Source organism: Xyrauchen texanus, chromosome 17 (genome assembly GCF_025860055.1).
Source record: "Xyrauchen texanus isolate HMW12.3.18 chromosome 17, RBS_HiC_50CHRs, whole genome shotgun sequence".
NCBI classification, from domain to species: domain Eukaryota; kingdom Metazoa; phylum Chordata; class Actinopteri; order Cypriniformes; family Catostomidae; genus Xyrauchen; species Xyrauchen texanus.
Window position 1 is genome coordinate 682,305 of NC_068292.1, and position 15,662 is coordinate 697,966.

The 15,662-nt window shown below is 41.1% G+C and overlaps 1 long non-coding RNA gene across 1 annotated transcript; it reads left to right on the top strand.

The window, feature by feature from the left end:
• Nucleotides 1-12,977: 12,977 nt before the first annotated feature.
• Nucleotides 12,978-13,705, top strand: LOC127657538 (uncharacterized). The gene is made up of 4 exons (XR_007972297.1): nucleotides 12,978-13,049; nucleotides 13,122-13,176; nucleotides 13,292-13,359; nucleotides 13,587-13,705. It is a non-coding gene; the product is annotated as an uncharacterized LOC127657538 (long non-coding RNA).
• The last annotated feature ends 1,957 nt before the right edge of the window (nucleotides 13,706-15,662 follow it).

Sequence of the window (15,662 nt, forward strand, 5' to 3'; positions counted from 1 at the left end):
GGAGGCCAAGTTAACACCTTGAACTCTTTGTCATGTTCCTCAAACCATTCCTGAACAATTTTTGCAATGTTGCAGGGCACTTTATCATGCTGAAAGAGGCCACTGTCATCAGGGAATACCGTTGCCATGAAGGGGTGTATGTGGTCTGCAACAATCTTTATGTACTTAGATGGTACATGTCAAAGTAACATCCACATGAATGTCAGGACCCAAAATTTCCCAGCAGAACATTGCCTGAATCATCACACTGCATCCTTCTGCCACCTCTTCCGCAGGTAAACGACGCACACGCACCCAGCCATCCACATGATCTGAAAGAAAACATGATTCATGAGACCAGGCCACCTTCTTCCATTGATCCATGGTGCAGTTCTGATGCTCACGTGCCCATTGTAGACACTTTCAGCAGTAGGCAGGGGTCAGCATGGGCACTCTGACCAGTCTGCGATGCACTGTGTGTTCTGACACCTTTCTGTCATGGCCGGCATTAAGATTTTCAGCAATTTGTGCTATAGTAGCTCTTCTGTGGGATCGGACCAGATGGGCTAGTCTTCACTCCCCATGTGCATCAATGAGCCTTGGGCACCCATGACCCTGTCGCCGGTTCACCGGTTGTCCTTCCGTGGACCACTTTTGGTAGGTACTAACCACTGCATACTGGGAACACCCCACAAGACCTGCCGTTTTGGAGATGCTCTGACCTAGTCGTCTAGCCATCACAATTTGGCCCTTGTCAAAGTCGCTCAGATCCTTACGCTTGCCCATTTTTCCTGCTTCCAACACATGAAATTCAAGAGCTGACTGTTCACTTGCTGCCTAATATATCCCACCCCTTGACAGGTGCCATTGTAATGAGAAAATACATGTTATTCACTTCACCTGTCAGTGGTTTTAATGTTGTAAAAAAAAGACTTGCATATCAGCCTTTATCCTCATAAAAAGCTATAGCTTCAGAAGATTTAGAATACAAATCATGTGCCATACACACTACATTTTTGAGAATTGGTTGCATTTGTTATATTGGAGCTTGACAGCCCCAGTCCTCATTCACTTTCATTACACAATAGCAACCAAGATATTCTTCAAACTACAGGTATGTCTTCCATAGAAGAAATAATATAATACGAGTTTGGATTTAAAACTATTAAAAATAAAACTAGATAAAACGTAAACTATTCCTTTAAGTAATGTACTTTGTATTGGTTTACCATGTTTTTTCCCTCATAAACCTTTTTTATGTAACATGTCATGCTTTTTCACATTGATGTTTTCTGAGTATTTACTAAATCTGAGATTTCTTTAACACTACACTAAATTGATATGAGATACAGCGATAAATGATTCTATCTACTGTCACCCATTACATAATTGATCTTCAGTGTGTCTCTCTTGAAAAGCTTGAAGTGTATTATTTCCCAGCATCTCATAATGTGATAATGTAAGATCTGCTGTAGCATTATATTTGTAATCACTTCCATCTGAGCTCAGGCAGAAAAGCTGTGTTCAGGATCAGACTGCGAGTACAAAAGGCCTGTTTAAAATTCCTAAAAGTGTCAGTGGATGGAGACCAGGGATGAGAGGCTGTTACTTTTGCTTTTTCCTATTAACTGTTATTTAAATGTTGTCAGTCAAACTGTCGCCTGCATCTGGCATCCATGCGAAATTTATTTATTGAGAATTTTGGTCACACATGGAAAGTTAAGCAGATGGTACACACGCATGCGCACACACACACACACACACACACGATGTGACAGGAGAATCCCCCCTTCTTTTTTATGTATAATCTTTATGCATGTCTGTCTCTCGACACGAATGCCATTGTTTTGCCATTTTAAACTGATCTAATCAGTAGGGTGTTAAACAAGAGTGGATCTTTTATGCATTGGGTGTTAGGACAAGCAAATCACTGCTGTAGATCACCAGAATAAACAACTCAAGCTGATTCAATTACAATGGTCAGGCTGCCTTTATCTGCCTGTGACATCATTTCAATCAAAATGTAAAATAATCCAATGCAATAGCTGACATAGCCCAGATAGGATACAGACTGCTGCTTTTAGTAATTTAATAAAAAAAAAAAACACAAAAAAAAAAAAGGGGGGGAAAAAAATACCAGACATTCTTTCCTCTGACAGCGGTGCGGAAGTTGGCCAAGCCAAACTCTATTACCCTGTGTAATTGTATTCAAAACCGAACAGTGGGCGTGAGATTGTCTATTACTTTTTTTTTTATGAGTTAGAGTTGTTATTAAAGACACAACCTTCCAATTATTTCCTCATTTAATTAACAAATCCATGCAGACACCCTTTCGCTTTTGAGTTAGCGACAGCCATTACCAGACGAAATCATATTTGTAAAAGGATTGAAATTTCACCAAAGGCTGTAATAATCACAGGTTGCTATATATGTTCTAAATTATGGATCTGATTGAAATAGGATCCAGGCCGCTGCACTTTTAGCCTGTTTAATTAACAAAACAAAATCCACTTTGACAGAATATAGGAATATCCCTGGCAGAGAAGGGAGGGGGATTTCGTTCCACAATACTACTGATGGAAATTGAATGTATGGGAATGTACAACAATGTTAATAATTCGATGTGGGCTATCTACAACAGCGTAATCTAATTAAAAGCAATTAATTTAGGACACAGGCTACTGCACTTTTTAGTCGTTTAATTAAAGTGGGTTTCGTTTAGTTGGAAATATAAAGGCTTACACCCTTTGTCACCCTTGAGACGCAGGTTTTGGCGGGTACCATGTAATGTATGTTTGCTGTTAAGGAAGTTATCACGGGTTGTAAACCTTTGCAAAGCTCAATCCTCACTCATCTCCTCTGCATTGCAATATGATATGCTGAACCTCAGTGCATGAACTATAAAAGGATACATTGCATTACAAGTGTCAGGACTGTAATGAAATCCAAACCTGAAACTTATTCTGTGTTAATAACACTAACATACTGTCTCTCACCGTATCTCTAATGCTAGGAGTTTTTAAACTCAATGGAACAAATTCAAAATTGCCACAATACGAGATAGTAGACTGAACAACTCAGCAGGTTATAATCAAACTGCTGTGCAAATGTTGTCACAGATTAAAAGTTGATCAGTGTCCAGGTTAAATATGTACACTGGGTGGTGCCAATGGTGAGATGTAACAGACAACAGGAATACCAATTTCAATAAACCTACACCCCAACCCAAACCCTAAACCAAAGCATTAGTGGAGTAAAAATGTACTCAACATCTCTGACTCATGCTCACCATGGTTTATGTGAAGGTGATTACTTCCTAGTTCCAATGGGACCCAAACCCATGTCTCAGAGTGAATGTGATTACGTGTCTCTGAGATTGCCCTTGTCAGTAATTCAGAAGAATGTTGTCGATTTCATGGTATATGACTAAACATGCTAAATTACTATATGTAAATGTACATTCCAAAAGCAGCATGTCAATGTTTAGTTTCTACACAAAGCATTAAAGTACTTGAATTATTGACAATTATTGAAGATTTTTTATAATAGGTTAAAGGGTTAGTTCACCCAAAACTTTAAGTTCTGTCATAATTTATTCACACTCTTACCATCCCAGATTTGTATGACTTTCTTCTGCTGAACACAATCAAAGATCTTTAGGAGAATTTATCAGCTCTTTAGGTCCATACAATGTAAGTGAATGGGTGCCAACATTTTGAAGCTCTAAAATCCACAAAAGGGCAAAATAAAAGTTCCCCAGATGACTCTGGTGGTTAAATCTATGTGTATTCTGAAGCGATTTGATAGGTGTGGGTGAGAAACAAATCAATAATCCTTATTTACTATAAATTCTCCTCCCTACCCAGTCAATTTCCACTTTACTTTCACTTTCTCATTTTCCTTCTGTTTTTAGTGATTCACATTATGCATGCATATCACCCCCTAATGGGAAGGGAGGAGAATTCATGACAAAAAATGACTTCTCCAAGGTCATTACCTAATTTCTGTTGTAAACAGTTGCTCCTATAAGGTATCTACACAAGTACGTAAACTCAAATGTAAATGGTTGGCCATCACATTGCCAACACGCTTGGGTTAAACATGTTTAACGTGTTCTTGTTTACTGTGGCAGGAACAAACTTCTGTACTCAATGGGGAACTACCTTCAAACGTCTGTGCCATTAAAGTGGATGTGTTAATTTTCATGTAAGTTTCCATGAATATATTGACTTTACCTAACTTACTCAGCAATTTTCTCAATGTTACTCCACCATAACAGCAGTTGGCTTGAATGAGAAAACTCAACGTAGAACTGGACAGCTCACTCTAATCTCGCTATCGCTAAAATGCATTGTGTTATGTTAAAATTTGCGGTCTGACACATATTCAAAATGCAACAACACACAACATTGAGCTTGCATAGCTAAGCATCTGCATTCACAAACAGTACTTGTCCTTAATACTCACGGTGATGATGCAAATGTGCCACAGCTCGGACACAAAATGCAATGTGTTCGAAAACCTAACTGGAGGAGGTTGAGTTGAATTCGGTTTTGTAACTCAAGTTGCAGTAATGGAGTTCTAATTATGTACCTATAGTACAGTGATCTCTATAGGTGCATTGCAAAATGCACACTTCTACACTATTCTACTGCATTTTGTAGTGTTAGAATTGTGAGTGGTGTGTTAACACTGATAATGCAGCACAAAGAAGTGTACTTTAAGTACCCGGATGATGTACTTTTTTAACCCTCAAACAGAGAGTGGAATGTTTGGACACTTCATGCACTCTGCCCCATACATAGCGGACGGGGCAAAGTTATTTGGCTGCAGTGCTGGTCTGACAAAACAGTCTCACAAAAATGTAGCGGCTTGCAAAACTTCAGTGAATACAGAACCTTACAACTGTGAGTTGAATGCTTTACCATCACCCTAAGCTCTGTGAATATGTATGATGTTTAAGAGACAAGGTAGGTTGTATCAAGGAGGTTGGCAAATGCGCTAACGCTAGCGGCAACACATCACATGCTCTTGAAACGTCACTTCCGTTAGATGTTAAACGGCAAATGCTTCTGTGTAATAATTTGGGACGATACTACACTACATGGCTGAGTGCATAGTATATTTTGTAAGTGCATAATGTATAGTGTGTCGTTTGAGATACAGCTTATACTTTTATTACTAAAATTGGCATGGGTTTGGCTGAGTGAATTGCTGTGATGGTTCTGGAAAACACTTGTATAGCAATTACATATGATTTTATGATACTAAGCATAGCTGCCAGTCTTAGACACCTAGCATTGAATGTTTACAGTGTATAGCTATCATGGTATTCATGGTATCTCCAAAATCTTATACCTTGATGATAAGAACTCTGGATTTTCAGAGCATTAGAGATCAACAATAAAGCTGAAAGCATGTCCACCTTGTGATGGATAAATGTATTAATATTAATATAGCCATGTTGGGACTGGGAAATCCTGCAGCCATCAACTTTTTGTCATGTTTCTTTTTATTTTTTTCATGAAATGCGTGAGCGACCACTTCACATCGCATTATTAGAATATAATATGCATAACTGTGTTGCATTAAAATGACTGAAAGTAGTTTTACCTTCCTCCAGAACAGTAAAGGTTACTCTTGTAAGGTGAGCAGAGCAGGGAGTGTTTTTCCTCCTCCTAAACAAGCCTTTTATAATTCATCAGAAGCGTTGACAGATGAGTTCTGCTGGAGAATATTAGAAAATGTCTCAAATCTCATATATATGCTAATAGTATGCGGAGACCGTTTGGAAGTGAGGTGGACTTTTTAATCTGCCCTGACCAGTGAGGAAAGTGGAGGAGACAAGTCATTGCACTCAACAATTTATGATCAAACAAGCAGACTGTATGAAAATCTGCACAGGATGCAGGATGGGGGGAGAAAGACATTTTCTAATTTAGCCATTGTGTAATAACAAATAACAACAAGTCCAGTTTTACTTGTCGCCGGAGACATTGACTTGATTTTTCACTACCTTTTATTTATTCTCAAATATACATATTCTTCTTGCATGTATTACACTTTGCGTTCAACATAAATGCACAGTCAGTTTAAGAGTATTCTCCGCTAATGAAGTTTTTTTTTTTTGCATCTTGTTTAATTGTATGTTGTTTACGTGGTTTAAAGTGAGGGCTACAGGAAATAGCATGCATTTCCATTAGTTGGAAACTCATATGTTTGAAATAATAAGTAAATGTTTAAATGTGGATGAGTAAATGTGTATGACATTATTCATGTACAGTAGTAGGACATTTCTGATGTAAAAACAGCACCATCACTATTTGCAGAAAGTAATTGTTTATCAAATCTAGAGAGGCCCCATATCCAGCAGCCATCACTCCAACACCTAATCCTTGAGTAATCATGATAAATTGTTAATTTGGTACTGACTGGCATGTCTTACAATAAATATTAGGTCAAAAAATGGCAAAAAAGAAACGACTTTCTCTAGAAACATGTCAGTCAATCATTGTTTTGAGGAATGAAGACTTGAAATTGCCAAAAACTGAAGATTTCATACAAAGGTGTACACTACAGTCTTCAAAGACAAAGGACAACTGGCTCTAACAAGGACAGAAAGAGATGTAGAATGTCAGATGTACAACTAAACAAGAGGATAAGTACATCAGAGTCTCTAGTTTGAGAAATAGACACCTCACATGTCCTCAGCTGACAGCTTCATTGAATTCTACCCGCTCAACACCAGTTTCATTCACCAGATTCAGGAGGACTTATGGGAAGAATTGCAAAGAAAAAGACACTTTTGAATCAGAAAAACAAAAAGTTTGAGTGGAAAAAGAATCACAGACATTGGACAACAGATAATTGGAAAAGAGTGTTATAGATCTTAAACTCGTTGAGATTTTGTGGGAACAGTTAGACTGTAAGGTGTGTGAGAAGTGCCCGACAGACACATCTATGGCAAGTGCTACAGGAAGCGTTAGGTGAAATGTCACCTGAGTGAAAAACAAGTGGGCATCCGCATACTGAACTGTCTCGACGACTGGCTCATTCTAGCACACTCTCGAGAATTGCTGTGCACGCACAGGGATTTAGTGCTCAGGCACCTCAGCCGTCTAGGGCATTGGGTCAACTGGGAAAAAAGCAAGCTCTCCCTGGTTCAGAGCATCTCTTTTCTCAGTGATAGAATGATAGTGCACCTCACAAGCGAGCGCACGCAGGTGGTGCTGAACTCTACGATGCAGCTTTATGCCCTGAAGTAGCGCCTGTTCACGACTGGTGTTCTTCCCGAGGCAAAGACCCCCAGAGATGTGCTGTCGGGTCAGTGCTTTCCATCCTGCAGGAGAGGTTGGAGGGGCAGATGTCCCCCTCCACCTTGAAGGTATATGTAGCCGCTATAGCCGCACCCCATGACCCAGTGGACGGTAAGTCCCTAGGGAAACATGACCTGATCATCAGATTCCTCCCAGGCAATGCCTCTTCCCCTCTTAGGATCTCTCAGTGGTCGGAGAGCCCCATTTGAGCCGTTAGAGTCAGTCGAGTGGAAAGCCCTCTCCTTAAAGATGGCCCTCCTGATTTCGCTCATCTCCATCAAGAGGGTGGGGGACCTGCAAGCGCTCTCTGTCAGCAACACTTGCCTGGAGTTCAGGCTGGCAGATTCTCACATGATCCTGAGACCCTGACCGGGCTATGTGCCCAAGGTTCCCACGACCCATTCAGGGATCAGATTGTGAACCTGCAAGCGCTGCCACGGGAGGAGGCAGACCCAGCCCTGTCGTTGTTGTGTCCGGTGAGTGCTTTGTGCACATACTTGGATCACATGCAGAGCTCTAAATGCTCTGAGCAGCTCTTTGTCTGCTGTGTCGTGCAATGTCAAGTTTATATATATATATAGGATATTAAACTGAATAAATGTCTATTTTTCCAGCCTGTTGTATTAGTATTGATTTATCACCCCTTATTTATTTTATATACCAGTTTCTATGTATTGTTATGTACACAGTGCAAATATACTATATATAAAATCTAGCTTTATTATGTATCATATTTTAATGGGGATATCATTTATTACAGCTGACAGTTACGCGAGCAAACAGGGTTTGAACACTGAACATGAAAGATCAAACTGAAATTCACAGCTTTTTAACATTTCTGTGCATAAATTTGAAGGCTGTTAATTGGATTAATACAGTTAATTTCTCTATAAACACATGAATTTATAGAGAGTTCACGACTGTAACGCTTGTAGCTGGCAATGGCAATGATGATGACAAGATGATGTGGATTGAAGAACCCAAGTGCAGTTTATTTACAGTCGTGAAAACCCTAACTCAACACATTAACTTTTCAAAATAAGAGACATTAAAAACAGGAACCAACAGAATTAACATGTGAACGACCTACTAGTTAAGCCTTGCCTTAAAAACAGGTGGTGCAACCAAATTAAGCACTGACTTAATTACAAACTTACTAGTAGTTACCAAGAAATTAGCGTGAACTTTACGTCCCAACTTATGTAAGAGCTGGTGCAACCCTACCTGTGCCCTATGCAGACTGAATAATATGCGTATAGGGAGCGGCAGTTCTGATTGCCGGCTAACGGAAACCATGCTGCTGTCTCCAAGGTTCTGTCACTGCGTCTCTGTTTGATTCAATAACGAATGCAGAAGTTGGGAGACATTGCTGTAACCCTGCAGGTAATCTAGTCATTAACCCATTTAATCTCAATGTATATATATATATATATATATACACACACACACTGTACAGTTACAATTTAAATAATTGATAATTAGATTACAGTTACATTCAAAAAGTATTTTGATTACTGCAGAGATTATTTTGCATTTTATTATCATTTGTTTCATTTAATATTTAGTCCTTTCAGATGGAAAACATTTCTACATATAAATGATGTGATCCAAAGTGCATTTGAACAGCGGTGAAACACTTTCTTATGTGTTACATTCATACGAGCAGACAGAGAAGTACGTTTGAAGTAAGTTTGGAGCAGAAGACATAGAAATAAACCTTGTGTAAATTTTCAGCTTTACACTAAGCTAAAATGCTATTTCTAGCCATTTTACATGCACATGTTACCAGATATGATCATATTTTTATCAAGAAAATTCAGGTTGGATCAGAATTTCTTCTTTTCTAGTAAAACTTTGGTATTAGGGCAAAAAAATCATATTCTAGATCAGGGATCTAATACGTCTATCGCGATCTACCAGTCGATCACAAAGGCAATGCTGGTAGATCGCACGAAATTTAAATGCGCTTTCGTTAAATAAAAAATAATAATAAAATAAATAATTAAATACAATTTATATTATATATATATATATATATATATATAGTAACGCTCAGCCTAGCTTATAGGTGATGATACACAAAAAAAAACGGTCTTGACCCCAAGTTTGTATGGTGATGAAGATTAAAAAAAAAAAGGCTAGGAAGACAATAATTCGATTTAAACCCAAAGTGTATTTACAATAAGTAGAGAGAAAACATCCAAGTGAATCCAGACATATATATATATATATATATATATACAAATGTACAAAAGACAAACAAGAAAGCAAAAAACAAAAATGATAAATGAAAAGTAGATGAAATGACTATGAGTCCCGTACAATGTCCTGTTTATGTGTGTGTGTGCGTTGAATCGGCCTCACCGGTGGTTGTGTTAAGTCCGTGAGCTCGATGTGAAGCAGCGCTGTTCTGTGACGAAATCCAAAGGTGAAAAATCAACAAAAAAGATAATCCCACAGTGTCTTTCTGTGCACAGTCTGTAACAGCCTTGGCGGAGGTTTTTCGCGCGATCGATCGCTTGAGCATCAACGTGTCGCTCCTGAACGCCGGTTTCCCGGCTCCATTTAAACGGAAGAAAAAAAATCACCCAGCTGATTTGGCGTGACGTCAATGGGAATTCCCTGGAGCTTCGCGACAGAACTCTCGCGAGAGTAAAATGGGATATCAACCACTTATATGTTGGCAATAAACACAGGAAGAATAGTTAGACCATAACAGCTGTCTTACAAGCATAATTAGGGTAATTAACAGCGATATAAATATTCATCCCTTATGTGGCTGCGCTACATAATCCCCCCCAGCCAGCGGCATCGGAGGAGAGCGTCCATAATAGCGCTTCAGGTTTACCACATTTAATATATCTGTTCTTTGTGGGTTGCCCCAGCACACAGTGTAATTTATTGGCCCTGTTTTACTTTTTATTTCAGCTGGACCCTCCCACTTGGGCGCTAGCTTGGCAGAGAATTTGTTTGAGGAACTAGAGAGAGGATGAGTTTTAATCCAAACTAGGTCACCCGTTTGAAACTGCGCATTTTTCCTACGGTTATTATAATACCTAGCTTGTTTGGCTTGGCACATCCTCATTCTGTTCCTCACTTCCTCCATCATGATGTTTTGTCGTTCTACCAGGGAATAAGCAGCTTGATCTGGTGAAGGTGGTTGGTGGATAAGACGTTCCAGTGGTCCTAGAATTTGCCTACCCAGCATGAGCTCTGTAGGAGACTTTCCTGTGGTTTCTTGCTGGGCGGTGTTAATGGCATAGCGGAATTCAGGTAGCCACTGGTCCCAGGACTGATGTTGTTGTCCCACATAGGCAGCAATCATAGTTTTTACGGTTCGGTTGATCCTCTCTGTTAGGTTTGCCTGTGGATGATAACTCGTGGTGAGTTTCTGAACACATCCCCATGTTTTGCACAGATCGCCCAGAAGGCTGGAAGTGAATTGGGGGCCCCTATCGGACACCAGGTATTTGGGTACCCCCCAACGAGTGAATATCTCCTCCCGCAGAATCTTCACTATTTTCTGGGTCTTACTGTCTCTGAGTGGGAACATTTCTACCCACTTTGTGAAATAATCCACAATGACAAGGAGGTACGTGTTCTGTTTTTTACTGTTGGGGAAGGGTCCCATAAGGTCCACCCCTAACGTGTGTCCCGGTTCTGTGATCAATGTGCTCTGCATCAATCCCGATGGTTTGGTATTGCTGGGCTTGTATTTCTGGCATATTTCACAGGTTTTGATGTATTGGCAGACGTCCTTCCGGACGGACGGCCACCATGCCACGTCCAGGATCTTCAGCAGAGTCTTCAACCGTCCAAGATGACCTCCAAGTGGATTATCATGATAGTAATGCATGAAATCAGATGTTAAGGATTGAGGTACTACCAGTTGATATTTCACTCCTTGATTTTTCATAGGAACTCTGCGGTACCACACCCCTTGGAGGTCTTCAAAGGTGATGGGTTGGTCTTTGACTGTTCGAGGGTTCATGTTAGACTGCAGGTGAGAGATAGTATCATCCAAACTTTGAGCTTTTATTATTTCTTCCAGAGAGTGAGGTAATGTAGATGCATTGTGTGAAGACGTGATCAGGCAAGGAGCATCATCAGCAATAGGTTTCTCCAGGACCCGGGACAATGCGTCAGGTCCCTGATTGAGGCAACCTCTCCTGTGATGAACTTGAAAACTGAACTGTTGCAGGCGGAGTGTCCAGCGGGTAAGGCGTGAGGATGTTTTAGGGCAGTTGAACGCCCAGGCGAGAGCCGCATGGTCCGTGAAGACGTCGAAGGTTCTTCCCTCCAGGTAATGTCTCCACTTTTCAACCGCCCAAACCACTGCTAGACATTCCTTTTCAGAAGTGCTGTAATTTTCTCTGCTCCAGTTAGGGTCCGTGATGCATAGGCTACCACCTTTTCTCCCTCCTCTGAATGCTGAGTGAGGATGGCACCCATTCCTACCTCACTTGCGTCCGTATGAACCTGGAAGGGTTGGTTAATGTCAGGTTGTATCAACACTGGTGAGTTTTGTAGAGCTTGTACAAGTGCATCCATACTAGACTGACACTCTGGCGTCCACTCCCACTTAACTCCTTTCTTTTTGAGGTGGTTCAATGGGGCAGCAATGTCAGCGAAGTGGGAAATAAACTTATGATACCACCCTGCCAGTCCCAGAAATCGTTGCAAGGCTTTCAGATCTTGTGGTGGGGGGAACTCCGCAACGGCTCTGGTCTTCTCTCGGTCAATCTCCACTCCCCTCTCAGAGACTATATGGCCGAGGAATTTGAGCTGTCGCTTGAAGAAGTGGCATTTCTTCATGTTCAGCGTCAGGTTGGCTTGGGTAAGTCTATGTAGAACCATGTTGAAATGTTCAATGTGTTGTTCTATTGACTTTGAATAGATGATTATGTCGTCAATATACACAAAACAAATTGTCCCCCTCAGATCAGACAGTACTCTCTCCATCAACCGTTGGAAGGTAGCAGCGGCATTTCTGAGCCCATACGGCATTGATTTGAATTGAAATAGCCCCTTGGTTGAGATAAAAGCAGTTTTCTCCTTACTCTGGTCATCCATCTCCACTTGCCAGTACCCAGACTGCAGATCCAAGGAACTAAACCAGGAAGCTCCTTCCAGGGATTCAAGGATGTCGTGAATCAACGGCATTGGGTAAGCGTCTGGTACTGTCTTGCTGTTCAGCTTCCTGTAATCCACGCAGAACCTGTAAGAGCCATCAGGTTTGGGGACCAGGACTACAGGTGAAGACCAAGGCGAGAAGGATGGTTCAATGATATCATCTCGCAGCATCTGATCTATTTGCTCCTCAATGATCTGCTTCTTAAGAGGAGAAACTCTGTATGCTCGAGATTTGAGAGGTATGTCATCCGATAATGTGATTTTGTGTTGTACTATTGAGGTCTTACCCAGGGTGTTTGAAGTGGTGCGTGGCCAGGCAGAGATCAACTTCATTAACTCCTCCTGATTGTCAGAGTCCCACTCAGTGATCTCGGTGGAAACCGACATGAGTTCGGGAAGTCTACCAGTTGAGGGTAAGGCATAGTATAAATTCAGCTTTGCAGCCATATGAGAAAGAACTGGACCAGACGGGTTGGCTGGACCTGTTGGAATCTGTGATGGCAAGAAAGGGTAATAAGTGTATCCTTTGTCAGATCTTAACCCATACCTGCCTCGTCCCACTTCCAGGACGGCTCCCGTGGCCCTCAGGAAATCCAGACCAGCAATAAGAGGAAATGCGAGGTGAGTGTCTTTTAGGATATAAGTATCCATACTGCATTCATGGTCATGCCATTGAAACCTAATCCTTTGCAGGTCTCTGGACTGGTGAATTGTTCCGTCTGCCATAATGAACCTCTGTGGGCTGAAGGTAACAACTGATGGAATCTCACCTCTCAACTGTTTCCACAGGTTTTCTTGCATTAAAGTGTAAGTGCTACCGGTGTCTAACACTGCCTTCACTTCTTTGCCATTTACCTTTACAGGCACCACAAGGAGAGATGACACTGGATGGGGTTGAGCTAGTGTTACTCCAGCCAGGTTTTTGTTGAAGGTACGTTCAGCAGATTTCTTGTTGGTCTTTTCTTTGCTGCTCTGAGTTCCCACTTTCTGCCAGTAGTCTTTAGCTCCCATGTAGTCCTTTTCCACCATGGATCCGATTTTCACCAGGTGTTCAACGGAGTTAACTGTTCCCCTCATACACCCGGCGACTCTGGGGTTGATGTTGTTCAGTATACGATTCACTAGCTCCTCTTCAGAGATCTCTGGCTTCCATTTCAGACATAAGGCCCGGTAGTCATAGGCAAAGTCCCTCAGACGTTGTCGTGGCTGCTGAACCATCGTCCTCAGCTTTTCCTCCACTTCTGAGAGGTAATCGTCTGGGAGAAAAGCAGCCATGAATGCCTTTTTGAAGGACCTCCAATCCGTTACCTTGACCTTCTCTGCCTTCCACCAGCTCAGAGCGGGTCCCTTCAGTACCGTACTTAAGGTTCCTAGTAGTTCAGCACAGGGAAGGGGCCGGATCTCCAGGAAGTTCTCACATTGCTCGATGAAGTTGAGCACCTCCGCCGTCTCACAGGAGTCTCCAAAAGAAGGGAACTCTATTCGGATAGGCGGACGGGCACAGAATGAGGATGCACCTGCCACTACAGAGGAGGTAAGCACATTAGGATGGTGAGCAAGCACTTGAGGTTGAACAACATAAGTATCATTGATCGATTTATGAGTGGAAATTTTCTCTCTAGATACTAGAGCTGGGGTCAGTGGTTGACGGACAGTGGAAAAATGGGAGGAATCTGGTGAACAGGCTTGTAATCTGGAGAGTGTGGGAGTGCTAGTGAGCCTCATTTTTCTCATTTGCCTTTCCCATTTTGCATCTCTCCTCAGAAAACAATCTGTTACAGCCTTTTCTAATTTTTCCAGTGCCTTCATGAAGTAATCCTCCAACCCTGCCAAGCTAGAGTCCACAGCTTGCCTAAAGCTTGCTTCCCTATTCAATGTACTGTCCATTGACTGTTTGAAATCTTGTTCCAAAGTATGTAATTTTTGATTTAGAGCCAATAAATTACCTTTACATTGAGTCAAGTCAGTATGCATCAATTGTACCATACCTATATTCAGTATGCTACCTTCATCATCATCATCATCAGATTGTTCAGTGTCAGACATGTATAATGAACTAATCATTGAAGTTCTTTCTTCAGGCGGATTACGCCTGGTTACAAATGAACCTGTGGTAAAATCCACCTCTGTTTGTTCAATATCATTTTGGACATTTCCAGATTTCACAGAGTTATCAATATTTTCATCAGGAACTTCCACCAAATCAACATTTGTCACATCCATTTTGCAAATTGTAAAAAAGAGAGATAGAGAAAAAAAAACACACCCCAAACAAACACAATAATAATAATAATAAAGGGTCCCCGTACGGGCCACCAATATGTAACGCTCAGCCTAGCTTATAGGTGATGATACACAAAAAAAAACGGTCTTGACCCCAAGTTTGTATGGTGATGAAGATTAAAAAAAAAAAGGCTAGGAAGACAATAATTCGATTTAAACCCAAAGTGTATTTACAATAAGTAGAGAGAAAACATCCAAGTGAATCCAGACATATATATATATATACAAATGTACAAAAGACAAACAAGAAAGCAAAAAACAAAAATGATAAATGAAAAGTAGATGAAATGACTATGAGTCCCGTACAATGTCCTGTTTATGTGTGTGTGTGCGTTGAATCGGCCTCACCGGTGGTTGTGTTAAGTCCGTGAGCTCGATGTGAAGCAGCGCTGTTCTGTGACGAAATCCAAAGGTGAAAAATCAACAAAAAGATAATCCCACAGTGTCTTTCTGTGCACAGTCTGTAACAGCCTTGGCGGAGGTTTTTCGCGCGATCGATCGCTTGAGCATCAACGTGTCAGCTCCTGAACGCCGGTTTCCCGGCTCCATTTAAACGGAAGAAAAAAATCACCCAGCTGATTTGGCGTGACGTCAATGGGAATTCCTGGAGCTTCGCGACAGAACTCTCGCGAGAGTAAAATGGGATATCAACCACTTATATGTTGGCAATAAACACAGGAAGAATAGTTAGACCATAACAGCTGTCTTACAAGCATAATTAGGGTAATTAACAGCGATATAAATATTCATCCCTTATGTGGCTGCGCTACATAATATATATATATATATATATATATATATGTCTTTCCTTCTTTTAGTTTCTGTCTGACTTGCACTTGACAAGTAAATTTTGACCAGGCAAGATTTTTGTTTAATCAGTTGCCATGACAACTAGGTTCGGGCCTTCCGAGGGCTTCTGAGAACAGAGCGCGAAATTGCGACACTAGCAGT